This window comes from Halichoeres trimaculatus, unplaced genomic scaffold (genome assembly GCF_033239565.1).
Source record: "Halichoeres trimaculatus isolate MK-OKI-2021-1 unplaced genomic scaffold, fHalTri1.1 fHalTri1_scaffold_4, whole genome shotgun sequence".
NCBI classification, from domain to species: domain Eukaryota; kingdom Metazoa; phylum Chordata; class Actinopteri; order Labriformes; family Labridae; genus Halichoeres; species Halichoeres trimaculatus.
This window is the reverse complement of record NW_027437182.1, coordinates 17154056-17166816: the sequence shown is the minus strand read 5'-3', so window position 1 is coordinate 17166816 and position 12761 is coordinate 17154056. Positions and strand designations below refer to the sequence as shown.

At 37.7% G+C, this 12761-nt stretch overlaps 1 long non-coding RNA gene across 1 annotated transcript in view; it reads left to right on the top strand.

Moving 5' to 3' along the window:
• The window catches only part of LOC141789411 (uncharacterized), a 35997-nt gene extending 24055 nt beyond the window's left edge, over positions 1–11942 (top strand). Inside the window, exons 2-3 of the long non-coding RNA XR_012598205.1 lie at positions 11312–11448; positions 11636–11942. This is a non-coding gene — a long non-coding RNA (uncharacterized LOC141789411). The remainder of the gene's footprint in view (positions 1–11311; positions 11449–11635) is intronic.
• Positions 11943–12761: the final 819 nt, after the last annotated feature.

The window sequence follows — 12761 nt, the reverse complement described above, 5'->3', positions numbered from 1 at the left end:
TCCATGGTGCCGATCCAGGTAACCAGCTCTATGCCCTTTACACTCTTGGCTACTTGATTTAATGTTACCTCTGATGCACTTTCTTTGTTTTTAGCTGCCTTACCAGTTTGCATGGTATAAAAGTTAACAATTGAATAGTAATTTCTGAACATTCATTCATTAACTCCATGTACTCCTTTTTTGGCTTTTACCCAAAATATTTACCAATCTTATCCCACAGTAGGGCATGCAGGTTATTATTTACCACTGGTATCAGATCGAATCAGTATTGGTATTGGTACATCAGGTATTGGTATTGTTATTGGAACCAGAAAAGATTGATTGGTGTATCACTAAGTATGACACCTTGTTTGGCCTGTATGGAAACTTCGTTCATTTAAAGAAAAAATTGCAAGTGGGCATAATTTATGCAAACTTGGACATTTTTAATTGACTTGTATTGAAATTTTAAAGTTGGGCTCTATGACCTTGCCCACAGCCAGCCAATAGGAAAATCTGAAAATGTTTTGGCCTTCCTTTTGGGGAACTGTCTATCATCCAGCTTTTTACACAGAGTGTGTCACAAATGTACAGTTTCTTACAGTGGTGTGTGTATTCATCCTTCCAGAGTGTAAAGTGTTTTCTCTATGAAAAAAAAAAAAAATCTTGTTTCTGGTGCCAACACCCGATTCAATAACAGCAGCCATTAGGTCAAGATTTCCACAGCTCCTGTTCAGCACAATTTTCCAGAGATTAAGAAGGAACTCAGATGGCGGCCAATGAATAAAGTGCAATGCAATGACTTAGAGCTCAAACCTCTGCCAAAACCTGCACGCAGAAGATGAAATAATCATGAGGAAATCCGTAAAGTTTCTCATACTTTACATCCCCAAAACAATAGTCCCGCTTGCAGAAAGCAGGCAGGTGCTTGAAAATGAAATACTCTTTGTTTAGTAGAAAGTTAAAGCAGAGATTGAGGGTGTAATGTGATTAGTAAGCAAGTAAGATGGTGGTCAGTCTGTCCATGAATAACAAGCAAGCAGTATAAAAGAAAAAGTGTGTATGCATGTGTTTGTAGGAGTCAGAGTGGGTGTGTGTGTGAAACAATTATTGAAACTTATTTTTCTTGTTTTTTTAAGTTTCATTTCATGACAAAGATGCACCAGTTTTGAGTTTAAACCTCCTAAAATCAGGGAAATAAGTAGTCATAAATGAGTAGTTGGTGAAGAACTAAACTGGCTCTGAATATGTGTGGGTGAGCGTGTAAGGGAGAACAATTGCATGTGTGTGTCTCCCTCTTGGGCGCACAGCAGGTGACGATAAGGAACCATGACAAACACACACTCACAACCATTTACAATCTGAGTAGCAGTCGTAGACTGTACACTTCAGTTACTAGCCGGGTGCTTACACTGGCATCCGTCATTGACATAACAGGTGGCCTGGAGCTGACCAGGATGGAGCTGTGAATAACTAACTCAAATGTGTCACAAGTGAGCATTGGATTTTACACTCCCCTCCGTCCAAACTCGCCGTTGGACTTCGGCATTTTTGCTCTGCATGGCTGAAATTACAATTTAGATTGATTGTGATGCGGGAAAATTCTTGGAAGGCTGTTTTGCAATTCGAGGATGTCTGCGAAATAATGTTTGCAGCTGTGGAAAATCCCTCTTCCACCTCCTTTTGCTGTGCAGCAGTTGGATATATTATGACCAGGCTCTCCATCTGAACCAGGCTGGACGATAACCGACATTCCCCCCGATGAGAAAACGTATTTTCTCTTGAAAGGAGTGCCATAAATATCCACTTGATTTACACTCAAATGTCCACCTGTGGTATTCTAACGGGCATTTAGTAAGACAGACTAACAGCTCAATGAAGTGTCCATGAATCTTCTCAATTCCCTCATGGATCTAGAGGGAAATGGAAATTCATGGTAAACTTTATATGTGAGCTGCAGCCGTGGAGTGGCTGTATATTCAGAGCTGCCATATGACATTACACTTCCCCATATGTTTGCTGCTAGTTCCACTTTTACATCCTGCCACGTGCTGGACTTCTGACCTCCCCCTTTAAAAGGCTTTGTTCAAGAGGAGAGCAGAGTCTGACACGTACAGTCCATCCATCTGGAGCAGGGTTGTGTGTGTGTGTGTGTGTGTGTGTGTGTGTGTGTGTGTGTGTGTGTGTGTGTGTGTGTGTGTGTGTGTGTGTGTGTGTGTGTGTGTGTGTGTGTGTGTGTGTGTGTGTGTGTGTGTGTGTTACAGGAGCCTTAGCCAGAGTTTATTTATGTATACTTGTAAGCACTCTGTTGTTGTTTTTTTTGTAAATTTATCACTTGAGTTAACATCCAAGCAGCGCTATTTTGTTTTATTTTTTGTGCCGTTTTTGTATTTATTTTTTTCAGTATTTCTGTATTTCCTTTCTTTTTTAGGAAGAAAAAAATCCAGTTCCTCTTATCAAAAATCATTTTTTACTTAATTCTGTCATTTTATAGAGAAGGTCGAAGTCAGAATTCTGGGAAGACTTTTATCTATCTATCTATCTATCTATCTATCTATCTATCTATCTATCTATCTATCTATCTATCTATCTATCTATCTATCTATCTATATATATATATATATATATATATATATATATATATATATATATGTATTATTATTATTATTATTATTAAATTAGCCTTTTCTTCTGAAGGAATACATAAAGATAATTTATTTCAAGGGAAAATAAAAGTTTTGCAACACCTACTACCATTGCACGGCAGGTTCTTAAAAGCCTAAAAGCCTCAATTATCAGTGCATTGTGCTCTTATTGTTGAACTGACAGACTTAATTCATGTACCTCAGTTCAGATGTGAAGAAATAGCAATCACTTTTTGGATAGTGTCTTATGAAATTTCTTTTAGATTAAAAATATAAGGCATGTCAAATCATTGAACTCATTTATATCTGATTAAAAACACTTCCATCACTTTGTTTATTCATTCAGTTTGTTTTTTTGTTTTTTTATAAATCACCTCTCAAAATGTGACATGCAATATGACATGTAAGGGATTAATTCTGCAGCACACATGTAATAAAGCAGAGTGAAAAAATCCTCACAGACGGATTCAGCAAACATTTATCCACACATACGTCTTCCCAAAAATTCTGTCTCTCCAGTATGTGCTCCAATAGTGCATAAAGCAGCTGTCTTAAAAAGGTGTCTAACACGAGAGTGAGTTTTACACTGTGCAGTGCTGTGTGTCTCCCTGTCTATTTGTCTGCCGAATGTTTTGCTCTCTCCTCAGGAGACTCAGCAGACATTTGGTAGGCATATTTGCCATTAAAAAACAGGACCACAGGGGACACCAGTTAAAGATAGGTACCAGGAAACAGGCCCGGCAATCAGAAGCACATGTGTTGTGATATTCCATTTGATAAGTTTCTACATCCTGAGGTGAATTATTTCATATGTGCAGGATACACTGACAGTTTCATGTCTTTGGAACCTAAAAGGAGATATGTGTACTGTACATAAGCAACACCACGTGGTTTCTTTATTACATCCAGCATACTATGGTCTGATTTAACATGCTGATCATGTTGGAAAAAAAAAAAAAAAGTTATACTCACTGACTTTATGAATGAAGCTTTTGATATTTTCAGGCAGCGATAGATTATGATTTAATATTCAAAATTAGTTTAAGACTCAATTAAATGTGTAGAAATTTGTCAGTCATGTTTTGCTTTACCAACGCACTTGGCTCACATTTATCTTTATCTGGTTTGAATGAATACAGCACAGCACATGCATCTTGTCTAAGTGAGTTCATGTAGTTCAAACAAACTGTATTCAAGTAGGTTTGGTTAATATGTCTGGCAAAGCTAACCCTCTAAGGGGGGATATACCACTTAGGCTGTATACATACCATAATCAATCTAACTTTACTTAAATATTCATAGATAATTTAGACCATAGGACTGTTTATTTGCTGCATGAATCATCCAAGTCAACAAACTAGACAGTGCTCCGTGTCTGTTAACCTGCAATGCACGGCGCCATGCTCTACAGGTAATAAGAAGGAGTCTTTCAATGCATCCCTAAACACAGTGATCAAGTGTGATTTCCCTTTAAAGAGGAATCCTTAAAAAGATATGTGCAACTGGTTGCTGCTGCTGTTGCTCTGTCATACTTTCAGATTGTTGCAAAATGCGATGACACTTGCAAATGTCCTCCACATGTGAATCAACTGCTGTCACTACATAATATAAAGCAAAAGATTCCAGAAAGATGTCATAAGAACAAGTGTCTTGGGTATCTTCAACAAATGTGTTGCTGAAGAATATTTTTAAAAGATCAAACATATCCAGAAAGACAGATTACAGGAAGTGGGGCAGGACAGGCTACTGTGCTTATGGCTAAGCAGTCAGTGCATGTGTGGAAATATTTGGGGTGACAATTGAAAGTATGATCTACAAATTGTGCTTACCCATATTTTTTAACATGAGTAGAAAGTAAGAGTGCTGGGATGCCCATACTAAACGTGAAGATTTTCAGTCTGCTACTTTTTATTTGTTGTGGAAATCTTTAACCTGCTTCAATTGGTTCTTTCTAGAAAAAACACAAAATCTTCAGAAAATTTTCACAAGACTTGCCGAAATGATGTGGTCATTGCACAAGGAACCCCCAAATTGGTTCATGGCACATTGAAGGGGCATAGCTCTTCCCCTGACAGGCCTTCAGAGGACTGGCCAATCAGAGGGAAGGGGGTTCGTGGAATGGGAGAGCCTTTGAGAGACAGCAGCTAAAATAAAAGTTAAAGACGGAGGCTGAAATAAGATCTTTCTTAAACACCAGTGTTAATGAAAAAAGGATTTTTTTTTTTTAAACTGTAAACCATATAAATCTACTGCGTGGGTACCAGGAGAATAGTGTAAAGCCCCAAAAAGCACAACACCCCTCTTTAAAGGTATCACAGTTTGAACAAATCAGGGTACGATTTTTGTCACAAAACACTACTTAAGTGAATTTAATAAGTAAGACCTACAACTTTGTCACAAAATTTAGGTTCCTCTTCGTAGCAAAATGTCCTAAAATATTGTGGTTGAATTAAGGACACAGCCCGAAGTTGTTTGCCACACTTTAAATTGTAGCAGTAAAATCAGTTTAATATAAGTTTCTCTGATTGTTTGCAAGAAGTACAGGAGGTTGTGCACCTACAGTATATATAGTTAGATCCCCATTAAGCGCTGGAAGATTTTGCTAATTAACAAAGGCATACATGATGTTTGACCCATGCATAATTAAGTTCAGCACATTACTTAAATTACAGAGCGCAGATGGAACCAATACTTCATTCTTGCAGCTGTAGTGTAAAAGTCTCAAGTATTTAATCCATGCAAAGAGGTGAACTTTATACATTGCATAAGCAGCATTGTTAAGAAAGAGTCATTACGTTAACCAGAGCAGGTTTGGAATTAATTGAATAAAAACTGATATGTTGGTGTGGACTTTAACCTCAACAGATGAAAAATGTTGCAAATTAAATTAACAAAAATTAACATACATTTCGGAGAGGTCAGAATTTTAACCTGTGTAAACTTTAAGCCAAGAGGATGCTGCTCCTTCCCTCAGTCCCTCTTCTTCTCTGTCTCTCTCTCGTAAGTTAATTTACTTCCCCAATCCTCCTGTAAGTACTGCGCTGTGTATTCAAAAATGCTGCCTCGCTTGTCTGTGCCTCACAACTAGAAAACACATGTAAATTCTGCTGCAACACCTAAAGCAGGTTCATTTCCACATATGTGTGATGTTTCAGCAAAAACAGAGCAAAGTTCTTTGGATGCTCTGTGTAATTGACACTGTATACAGCCTAAAGTTCTGCAGATGTCACTGTGGTATTGTGATTTACAGACACGCCTGCCAAGACCAGGAGAGTCTGTCAGGCTCTATGGCAATTGCCAAGTGTGCAGCAGAGACGTGTGTGTCTGAGGCTGGGTTTCACCACGCAGGCTGTCTGAGAAAACACTTCCAGAAAGACACTGTGAGCGTTTCAGTGTGTGTACCTGCCCTATCCTGCTGCCATCCCACAGTAAATGGCTATTTATCATGGCAGGGATGGATTTGACAGCCTCTACCCACCTCTCAGACACTGCACAGGGTAAATTACGCCCTCTATTCACAGGGAATCAACCTTATGAGGGCACAACTTTTTGGCTGGTAGATTGGCCTATAGGTAGCAAGGCTGTCTAACAAGTGGAGGGCTGTTGGCTCAATGTCTGGCTCTGACTGGTGACTTTATCTCAGCCGAGGCATGATGACAACAGTAGATGGATGCTATTATACTATACTCTGCTATACTGTGCTATACATTTATGAACTTCACAAAGATGCCTGAGAGGCATATAAGCTTATAAGCAATGAAATTCTCTGATTGTGACTGTTATTGTCAGCTTACCCTGAGCTGTTGATAACCATCACTGTGCATGACTGGTCATAAACAATAGGCAGGACTTCTCTTTTGTTTGTTTTCCTGGTATTGCAGAGATTCAAATATAGTATCTTTTTTGGTATAATTGCAAAAAACTTCCTTAATGTTAAAAATCAAGAAATAATGTCAAAGTCTAACAAGTAGAATCACTGCTCTACATATGTGTGCAGTGCCATATAACATTAACATGGATAATATATATATTATTTTTGATGTTAGGTGTAATTACCATGTGGATTTCACATACAGTTCTTTGTGATGTATTTGGAGCGCAGTAGTTAACACTGAATAAAGATTTAAAACCATTGTCAGGAAACAAAACAAACAGAAACACTACAGAAAAGGGACAGAAAATAAGCATTGTGTATATTTATCTATTGATGCTCTTATCATACATAAATAGAAAGTTTTAATTTTCTTCATAAAACAAAAAGTGGTCAAACAAAATGTGACACGCTTTCAAAGAAAAGTGGGATGAGAAATAATGAGAAAAATCCAAACAAAGAAAAAAAAAAAACATTACCCAAACTGCAGTAAACCCACTCACCTGCCCATCCCTGTTATGTTTACCAAGATGAAGTTCTGTGGTAAAAAAAAAAAAAAACATTATGTAAACAAATACAGGATTAATTATGTGAAAAAAACAGCCAATAAATAAATAAATAAATAAATAATTAAAAAGGTTTAGTAAAGGCAGTGATGTGTTTCTCTTTTGCACCATTGCATATGGGCTCTGTTGTTAATGCAGGAACGAGCAAAAATCTCCCCAGAGAGTGCGCAAGAAGTTTACTGTATATAATAAAAAGACAATGTGTAATAAAGAGTAAGCTGCATGATGTGCATTAGATGTGATGGCATAATTATGCAAACCATGATGACTGAGATGGTGTAAAAGAATCAATTTGCTGTAAATAATGTGCTAATGAATTGTTTGCCAGGAAACAGAGCATGTGTAAAAAGTCAACACACATCTGTTTACTTAAGAAGTAACAAATAAGCAATTCTTGCATTAGAATTAGTGCAGGCAGTGGACATGAAAAATGCATATCAGCCGGTAATATCTTGGCAAATATGCTGCCCAGAGAGAAAAAAAATTAGTATGAAATCTAGATGGATCCTGCTAAATGTTACATTTCTTAAAAGAAGACTCCTGGTTATTCTGTTTTTTTTTGTCTCTTCTTCTTTTTTTTTACTAATTTTTACAACATCTCAAAACTGTTTTTTTATTTAATCCTTTATAACTCTTCATTAGCTTCACATATTTGCAATTACTCTGAGTTTCAGTCTCTGTCAAAATTGAAATTCCATTAAATGCAAGGATTCCTGCACTCCCAGCTCAAGCAGAGCTCGAGATGAAGTTTCAGTGCCAGACCTGGAGAGTCTCACCAGCCACCCAGCCATGACGCTCCAAGCCACGGCTTTATTTGTCCTGGAGAGCTGCTTTCCTTTTATTCTTTTTCCTCCTTATTTCTCATTCCTCTTGCCATGCTGGCGTTGGGCTCATCCCCCAGACTTATTAGAATGGCTTTGACCTCATTATTCTGCATAGACCCAGCTGCTTTCTTCTTTTTAATATCAGCAAAAGCTACAAAGAATGAAAGGTGTGTGCATGTGTGCATACTGCATGTGTGTGTGTGACTGTGAGTGTGTGAGTGTGTGAGTGGGAGGTGGATTTTGGTCATCAAAATGTGTCTGAGTCCCACAAGCTGTGAGTCAGATAGAAATGAGAAAAGAGGAGAAGAAGAGGGGGCGCTCCGGCCATCAGGGAAGTGTGGGCAGACCTGGGGAGACGACAAGATGCAGGTGTTTGGCTGCTTTCTGTTGAGCAGGTGTGCGGTGTGCTGTTTGTGTGTGTGTGTGTGTGTGTGTGTGTGTGTGTGTGTGTGCCTGACTGTGTGCACACTCTGGAGTAAGTGGAATGCTAGCCAGCAAAATATTGAAATAAGCACTGACACCGCTCAGATTGGGAAGAATAATTTTGACGAGGGACTGCAAATGATTACCGCATTAGGGTCCTTTGCTCAAAAAAAAAAAAAAGAAAAGAAAACACCTGCACACCTCCGGCTTGGCGAGCTGCATCGCACACAGAGGAGATGGATGTGGGGGCCCTTGCTCCCTCCCTTCGTCTTCTTGCTTTCTCTTATCACACGTACAGATGCACGACAACACATCCACACTCACTTGGATGCAGGTGGTCTGGAGAATGAAAAGGAATAGAAAGAACCTGGGTTTCTAATACATTAAAAGGATCCTTGACACAAGTTTTGTTCTTTACGTTTTGCTTCAGTTACCTTTCTTCACTTTAACAAATCTAAGATCACTTGCTCTGTTATGGCACTGGAATGTGTATTGAATGCAGATGAACAAAGCTCTTAGGAATTATGCACCTATAATGAAGGGGGTGTTGGAAGAGCTGCATTGGAAAGACATGCTCTGCCTGATCAAACACCACATTTAAGGCTAGTTTGTTCAAGCAGAATAAGAGGAAAATCTTTGGACTACACGCAAATTATGCAATTAATAGAAAGATGTTTTTTTCTTTGTAATATAATTGCAAACAATACAGCACCACTAAGGTATTTAAACCAGATTACCCCCCCCCCCCCCCCCCCCCAAAAAAAAATAAAAAAAAAAGTAAAAAATAAAATAAATAAATAAATAAATAAAATAAAATAAAATAAAATAAAAATAATAAAATACATAAATAATAATAAATAAACAAATAAAATGAAAAATACAAGTAAACAAAAACAAAAAAGAAAAATGCAACATTAAAAATATTTTGGAGTCCTGGGTAGTCTAATACCCTTTAATAGAGGTAGAGGCTTTCCAGGTTTGTCCCTGTGAAAACACTGTTTTTTTTTTCTTATACACCATGAGAACATTAATAATACTCCTCAGACTACAGACAAACTTCAAACAGGATCAAGAGTCAATAACACTTGAGGTCAAAATTAAAATCAAAAAATGAGCCATGAGTTAAAGAGACTCCAGAAATGGAGGAATGATACCGGATGAATAATTTATCAATTTCAAATGAGAACACACTGATTCAAGGATGAACACGCAATCCTTGTCAGCCCTATAAATAGACACTTCTCCTCGCTGTAGCAGCTGAGCTCAAACATAATGCTTATACAGAGGGTCCCAGGAGAAGGGGGAGAGGTGTCACCGGATCATAACAGTAGAAATATAGACGACGGTTACCGTGCAGACATCACCGTGGTGCCCAGCAGTAAACATCTGTGCCATTACGGGTGTATGTGTGTGTGTGTGTGTGTGTGTGTGTGTGTGTGTGTGTGTGTGTGTGTGTGTGTGTGTGTGTGTGTGTGTGTGTGTGTGTGTGTGTGTGTGTGTGTGTGAGTGCCGAAGGATGAGGCCTGGAAAGAATCCGAGCAGGCAATTAGACAACCTCAGGCCAGCTGCTCTCCATCCCTGCAGCAGCAGCAGCAGCAGCAGCAGCAGTAGTGGCATCAGCAGCGGCGGGGCCTTCCTCTTCTTCTCTTCCAGCTAATTACATAACAAAGACGGTCTTTAATCAGGTCTTGCCTGTCTCCCTCCCCTATACCCCCACCCCCTCTCTAACTCCCTGACAGCTTCCTTCCGCCTCTTCTTCTTTCCTCTATCTGGCCTGCTCATCCTTTTGCGGTGTCATGCTACACTGAAAAAGGAGAAAGTCTTGTTATGGATCTCCTCATACCATTCACAATTTTTAGTCTCCACTAGAAACACTAAAATACTGAGTAAACTTTACAACACAATTTTAGAGAGTGTTTGAATCAGCGCATGCGCCTTGGAACAGTCCAAAGTACCGCGCACAAAGAGATGTCCATTGGCAGATGGAGTTGTTGATATCTCTGGAATCTCTTAGGTAAGTTAAAGCTTTTTCCATAAAGAATCTTGAATTTATTGTATCAGTTTATAAGTGTTTTGGTGGTTTGCTTCAGGAAATATTGGGACTTTATACCTGCAGTTCACAATAACTGTATAGTCAGAGTTTTAAGCCCATTAACTCAGTAATGTATATCAAACAGATTTCTAAATTCTGAGGCACAGTTGCAAGTTTTTGCACTTAAGTCTGTTATTTGTTAAACTTCAGGCCACACAAATAATTTGCGAGATACTACATTTTATTCCGAGCTGTTGGTTTTGTCTCATGCACCGTCACTCAGAGCGCAAATATAACATTGAAGCTACCTGCCACAGTCAAGAGAGAAATAACAGTTGAAAAACTGTATCTATAAGTTGATCTATATGTTGTCAGTTACCCTTATAAGTCTTTGTTTATTAACAGGAGGCAGAACTGTTTTGTATTTGGCTGGCTGGGATAAGACGGGACCAGTAGTCAGGAGAGTTGGGGTGATCAGTAACTGACAAAACGCTGCATTGCCAGACAAGTAGAAACAATATTACTGTTTTCATTGTTTATCCATTCTTCCCTGTAAAATGTAACGAATGAATCTAGGGAATCCGATGGAAATGCAGGTGAGTATAAAATTTACAAAACTAAAATTAAACTTAAATTTCAAATGAATACAGAAATAAAGTTGTAAAGTATAAAGTGATTAAATAAAAAAAAAATGTTTATGGAATAGCCCACTAAGAACTAAAATAACATATAACGTTGTACCTATTTCTGTATCAATGAATGAGCATCAGTGACCTTTATACAGATTTCTCAGAGTTAAAACTATCTGCGAAATGTTAACCTTTCTCCAAGTTGATCATTTTAAGAAATTGTTGCTTGGTGCTTTTGATGCTTACCCATACTCAGAATGCCTGTAAAATTAATCTTGTCTTTGTTTTCAATTTAATTTCACCTTTTTACTAATGTCATACTTATTGTCTTTGTCATTTCAGATTAAGGAGTTCCAGAGAACATCAGCAGTTTCTCTGTAATAGGGCTTCATGTACATCAAAGCTTACCTTTGGCTGATGAAGACCCACAGAGGTGTTGTGGGACCATGCTGAGGCCAAATCTGGATAAACTGAGTCAGGTATGTTTGAGTGCAAGGATGCCTGTCCTTTAGCAGGAAGAAAGAACTGCTGTGTGTCACGGTTTCACACACATTCTCACTTTTATCCAGATATTTTTTTTGCTACAATTCTCCTAATAGTGGATAGAGGCTGGTTCCTGCTATGGCATTGTTGTCAACTTTTATTTTTCTTGTGAATTTAACACAGGAGGATAACTGCAGTGATGCTATGAACACATAATGAAGATCCTGGTCATTCATGATACGAATGGGGATGAACCAGTAGATGCTCCCATTCTTCTGAAAAGGAAGGAGATATAGACAGGATGCAGCAGTTCTGCCAAACTTCCATGTTGCTTATGGGACTGTTTTAAACCCTCAACCTTGCATACCCCCCAGCTCATGTTTCAGAAACTTTTCCTGGCCCTGAATGGGAAAAAGCTGTCACCAGAAGTACATGTTCTGCTTGCATTTTTGTGGCCAATTAGCAGGTTGCCTTCAAGTTCAATTTTGTACTCAATGGCTAGCCAGTTGTAGGGAGTTTTCTTTCTTAATTGCTCTTTTTTTTTGTCAAAAAAGCACACTTCTGTCATTCAAGCTCCTGAGGCAAAGAGAAAGCTAAAATTGTAATCTTTATCTGGTAAATGCTAATACACATGGATGTTTTTCACCTTTGTTTTTCATCAAGGTTTTTACAAAGAATTTGATGTTTTGCTTTACCTGTTAACCCAATATGTTTTTACCATCTGATATTACCTTTATTTTATGCCACCAGGGGTCAAAAAACATTTGGAGATTGCAGTGCTATGCATTTTTTTTTCTGTAAAACAAAATAACCACTCAGTAAATGTAAACATTTCTGTTTGTTAATGCCTTTCAGCATTTAACTGCTGCATGTAAAATTTCAGCTGTTTTATGGACAATTCTACATGGCTGTTGTAAAAATTAGGTGACAAATGTCAATAAAGAAACAATGGAATTGTATATAAGTTGTGTGATTTTTAATATTTTACTTATATTTATTACAACAACATTTGCAACATTTACACGACAAGATTAGGTATTATAACTCCAAAAATGTAGGCAATTAAAGTATGGAAACTAAAATAGGTTAAAAGAACAGTTGATGGTTTTATTATGGCAAATATTATAGATTAATGAATTATACTTAATGCATTGATGTTTTGAAAATGCATGTATTAAAGAAAAAAATAAGAAGTATTTTACTTGATACATGTCAACAATTAAAATTGAAACCTAAATAAAACTCAGTTTAAAATATTATATATCCTTACAAATGTTACCAGGAGAAGATAGTGGATTTTATTTATTAC